Raw genomic sequence first — 5,805 nt, forward strand, 5'->3', positions numbered from 1 at the left:
GAAAAAAAAGACTGAATTTCCCTAAGAACAGGGAATTCTACCTTCAGATGGTCTTCAGATTCAACATTCTGCCTGGGTTCCCAGTCTACTGGTCTACCCTACAGATTCTGGCCTTACTGCCTCCCTAATCATGTTAGTCAATTTCTCTCTTGGCTCACATCCCATTGGAGAACTCTGAATAATACACAGGGTGCCTGCAACACAGAAGAGCACCCTCTTGTGGAAAACTCTTTTTTATCCAACTCCACATTCCACTTGGTTGGGCAGGGTTCTCAGGGTTCCCAGGCATTCACTCCCAGTTCTTGCTGGCACATACTTGCTGGGTCCTATAGTTCCTCCGGCATATGATCCCTTTTCTTCCTTATTGGGTTCTTCTGTATGAAATTTCGACCTTGGTTATTTATCCAGTGGCTCAGGAGGTAGGGGTGTTTTGTAAGGCACACAATTATTTGAGGCTTCCACCTAGTCTTCAAGCAAATTTCTTCAGACCCTGATGGTTCAGGGTAAGCTGGGGTCCCAAAGCTCTTAGTGAATTTATTCTGATACACCATCTCGTGTCCTAGGATCTCATCTCTACCTGATTTGGGTACAGGAGTGTTGCCTCAACTAAATTTAATCTCCTCTAAATGCAGCAAGTTAATTTCTGAATTAACCAGCTCTATCTGTCTACCTGCAGGAGATGAGTATTGAAATGACTACCATAGAAGCTTTCTAATGGTTGCACTTTGCTTTAAATTGATTATTGATTATCCTACTCCATTATCATCTCCCTTCAAGGTATCAATAGTACCCAGAAATAATCATTGAATCCAGCAGTCTTCAAAGTATTGCTTGAATGCCAGAGATTTTGCACCGAGAAGTGCATCTTCTTCCCCTATTATTTTGATCAGTTCACATCTGGCCAAAATATTCACAGCAGCACTGGGAAACATCAATAATCCTGCCACTAGTCAGGGAGTCCTTTTAAGCCAGCTTGCCAGAGAGTGATCCAACTGTAGAATCCCATCTGTGTAATATATTTCCTAGGGCCATTCTTGATAGCAACTAGAGTGCATCATACCTTCCAGTGAGCATGAAGGCTCAGTAGGGAAGGAAGGGTATTTCATACATGTGATAGTTAATTTTATGTGCCAGTCTTACTGCCCAGATATTTGGTTACACATTATTCATATTTCTGTTAAAGTGCTTTTGGTTGAGGCTGACATTTTAAATGATAGACTTTGAGTAAAGCAGATTGCCCTCCATGAAGTGAGTGGGCCTCATTCAGTCAGTTTAAGGTCTGAAAGGAGCAAAGATTCAGGTCCCCAAAGAAAAGTGACGTCTGTTTCATACAACCATTGGACTCAAACTGCACCTCTTCTCTGGGTCTCCAGCTGGCTGCCTTGTCCTATAGTTTGAATGGAGCAAGTCTCCATCATTGTGTGAGACCATTTCTTTAAGTAAATCTTTCTCCTTTTATATAATATCTACTGGTCCTGCTGGCTCTGTCTCTCTAGACACCCCTGACTAATACAATGCATAGGAACAGCATGAGCCAGGTCACAGGGATGTTCAACCCTATGAGCAGGTGGCCATTACTAGGGTGTGAAACACAAGGTGTGTGGAACTCTTGGGGTTTGACTCCTTGGGGATGACATACTTTATATTCTAAAGGACAATACCTGTCTCTTCCCATGTCTAATCCCTCCAGGAAAGGGGGCAGAACATCCAGCTTTTTTTTATGCTTATTTTTTTTAGTTGTAGTTGGACACAATATCTTTATTTCACTTATTTATTTTTATGTGGTGCTGAGGATTGAACCCAGGGTCTTGCACATGCGAGGTGAGTGCTCTACCACTGAGCCACAACCCCAGCCCCTGAGCAGCCAGCTTTTGAAATGTGATGGTGACCAAAGCCTCAGGCTGAGGAAGCCACCTAGGGCAGTCACCTGACCCAGTCTCCTTTGCTTCGGTACATTTGAACTTTCCTGGGTGGCTGGATGCCCTCTTTCCTGCCAACCATTGGTCCTCAATATTGCAGAGTACCTTAAAATTTATTTTTAATTCTGTCACTTCAGGTGACCAAAATTGAAAATAACGAAGCCTGTTGTGTCATAGGCTATGTGGAGAGCAGAGAAATCATATTCTTAGCCTCAAACTGCCACTGCTCAGAAAGTAGTCAATTACTCTACAATCATTAAACCCCATTCTGACAATGTCCCAACTGATTTGAGTGAGGCTCCTAGTGTATCCTGCAGGTCTTTGAAAGGACTGAGACCTGACTCTGTTGATTCCTGCTGAGTACCTGGAGACTCTCATGGACTGGGGACTCTGATTGAGCCTCACCAAGGTTTCTGGGGACCTATCACGAATCACATGTCATGGAACCCATGTGCACCACAAATGGGAACTGATGGTCATGATCCAAGAGGCCTGAGACTTAATAGGCAGGCTCTGGGGACATGCTCAACTGGAGGTTGTCAGTTGACTGCTGCGGCATGGTGTGTTCACATTAACCAGTGGCAGGGCTCTGGTTACAAGGGATATTCATCCACGTAGTGTAATTTAAGAGGCATAAGAGAAAAGTGATGTTGTTCAACAGGCTTCTATGTTTGTGTTTGTGGAATGGAATGTGTGGAGACAGGTATGAGCAGGTACTTTTTAAAGGACAGGACTTTCCAGAGCAGTGATTTGATTTGTTTATGCAATTTTAAGATGCAATTAGATTGTGTGTGTGTGTATGTGTGTGTGTGTGTGTGTGTGTGAGAGAGAGAGAGAGAGAGAGAGAGAGAGAGAGAGAAAGAGAGAGAGAGAAAGGAGAGAACACGTGAAATGTGCAGGGCAGGTGCAAGACAACCCTCTTCAGGTGCCCAGGGCATGGTGAGTCCAGGGTGGCAGCAGAAAGCAATGGCTGTGCTGAGGTCAGCTCTGGACTTTCCCTCTGTGCTGCACCTGAGGGTGCTGGTTGATCCTGTAGGACTCCCTGAGCACCCTGCCTTCCACTGGGCACCTTGTGTGCTCAGGATCCCTTCACCTGACAGTCTTCCTCCTCAGCTGAGGCCTCTAGCTCATCTTTCCTAGTTAGGTCTCCTAGCCACCATCTAAGCTCACTGTCCGGTAATGCCTGGTAATAGTTTCCCCTTACCTCCCCATGTCAGAAGACTGCTTCTAATCTTCTAATGACATTTTCCCTTCAATGTTCACAAACATACTCATTGTTGTTAACGATCTTTTCAAAGTCTTCATATTCTTCTTCTTTAAAAAATATTTTTACATGACTGATCATTTTTTTCTACAAAAATTGCATCTCCTTGTTCTTGGGAACTACCTATCACCCTCCATGGATCCATATCCTTCTTCCTTGCCCCAATACTTTCTAACATTGGGAAGCTGTATTGCTCTCATCATTACAGTTGCAGTGTCTTTGAATGGAGACGTCCTTGGAAGCAACTCACTCACCTGAGACATCCGCCAACTATGCTCAATATCTGAGGGAAAGCAGCTGACATGTGTACGATATCTTTCAGTGTAATGGGGAAATATAATCTTTACTATCACTCTGTAGGGGATTACTCCATTTTATATTCAAAGTCCCTGAAAGAGTACTGTTACCTACCCCAGGTCACAGACCTTACTGAACTATAGAGCCAGGACTGGAAGTTCAACCTTCTGCTTTTGAAAGTCATCCCATTTTGATGACTTCTGCTGAGCCCAATCCTCACAGAGCCAAATCATCTGTCTTTGAAGAGTTCATTAGGTTGTTTCCCCAAAGCTGAGTGCAGGATATCAGTCAAAATTCTCTTGTAGCAAACCTGAGTTTGAGCAATTAGGGGACTTTAACTACTGAAGTTCTTAGTGAATTCAATTTTAGGGTCAGCCAAGTAATTTACAATTCTGAATTACAGGGGATTGAGTGCGGCTGCTTTGGGGTAAGTCAGCATTATTATCCTTGGTCTTGTTCTGGTTTCATCTTTGTCATTAAAAAGACTCTTTGGAGATCTGGCCCAGGCCAGCAGTGGCTTTCGGAAGCACTCCGAAGAGTGTATTTCTGTCATCAAGTGAAACCCGACTAAGGGAACCTGATTTAATAGCTCCACTGCGGACACGGGTGTGATCAATCATAAGGCTTTAAAACCATGGCTGCAGCCACTTTGTCCTTCAACCTTCATGTACACCTATCAAATTTTAAGAATCGGAGTTGACTCCAGTTACTTTCCTTGGGAACATGCACTTCGATGAAAGCTTTTACTAAGACAATATATCATAAACTTCATGTTTCACACTTTAAAAAAAATTCTCAACAAGAAAGAAAAATGCCCCAAGAAATGAGGCTGTTCTCCAGGCTTGGTAGGCAAGGACCTGCTGGCTTGCTGGGTGACTTGGGTATATATGTAGAACCATTAATTTGGAAGAGGTTACCAGGCATCAGAACACTCATTTCCAAGAATGGTGGATGCTTTTCCCTTAGGTGGGGGTCCTCTGTGAGTGACAGCAGGCATTGGATACCAACTCTGAGAATCAATTCTGGGAGACCATAAAAGATTAGTTTGGAGACTTTTCTCTCCTTTGGTTAATAAATAATCCTTGCCACTAGACACTCAGATTCTTAAAGCTTGATAATGCAGACCAGATGACTTCTGAGGCAGATCACAACTCAGATGCCTTGATATTTGCCTTGGGCCTTATTTATACTCCATTTCTCCTTTATTTCCTACTAAAGCCCTGACCCTTAATTATCTCCTCTATTAGAAGTAACTTAATTGGGGCTGGGATTGTGGCTCAGAGGTAGAATGCTTGCCTAGTATGCGTGAGGCACTGGGTTCAATCCTCAGCACCACATAAATATAAAATAAAGACATTGTGTCCATANATATTAAAAAAAAAAAAAAAAAAAGCCCTGAGAGCCAAACTTGCCTTTCTTTAGAGTGGGCCAACATTTATTGCATTCTAGCTAAATCTATACAATCTGGGGTTTTCGAGATCCCTGGAACTCTGCTTAATGAAAAAGGCCCAACAACCCAGGAAAGAACAATTTTACTTGATATTTTTATTCACTTAACAGAAACATTCACTTATCAGATATCACTGAAATGCAATTTACAGAACTTAGAGGCAAATTAACATATGTAAATTCATATTTTAAGGTTTTGGATTTTTTACAAATCTTACAAATGTACATCCATTGGTACAATATTGCCATTCAATCATGCTTTTTATGTACAACCTTCAATTAAGAATGACTCTTAAGTTCATTTTGCTTAAAAAATGCTGAATATTAATTGGGCACTGCCGGGAAAGGTTTCTTAAACTGATGTGTATACTGCAGAGTGATAGAAATCTAGTGTCTGTGTGAAAAGAGGCACTAGAATCCAGATAATTTTATATTCATTTTTAAGGGTTACTTCATCTCTCCAAATCTGAGTTTGAAATGATGAGCTGGGAAATAAGAATTTTCTTTCACCAGGGTTTGGTACCTTTCCCTGCAGGATGATATTGTTTGGTCTAAATTTCTAGAGATGTGGCCATCCCAGTCCCTTTTGGTGGGAGGACAGATTGAATGGACATGTTCCAGGAGTCTAAAAAAATGGTGGCAAATCCCTGTAGTCAAGGTGTCACGAGAGCTTATGGGGAGTGTCCTCACCTGAGCATCAACCTGCTTGCATGCATCAGCTCCGGGGCAGAAATGCCTGGGACTTGAGGACCCCAGGGAACCAGAACAAAGGAAGCAGAAGTTTATGAGTAGAGAATAGCAGATGGTAAGAAGGGGGAAAAGAAGGAGAGAGAGAGAGAGAGAGAGAGAGAGAGAGAGAGAGAGAGAGAGAGAGAG

The sequence above is a fragment of the Marmota marmota genome, unplaced genomic scaffold (genome assembly GCF_001458135.2).
Source record: "Marmota marmota marmota unplaced genomic scaffold, marMar, whole genome shotgun sequence".
In the NCBI taxonomy this organism is placed as follows: domain Eukaryota; kingdom Metazoa; phylum Chordata; class Mammalia; order Rodentia; family Sciuridae; genus Marmota; species Marmota marmota.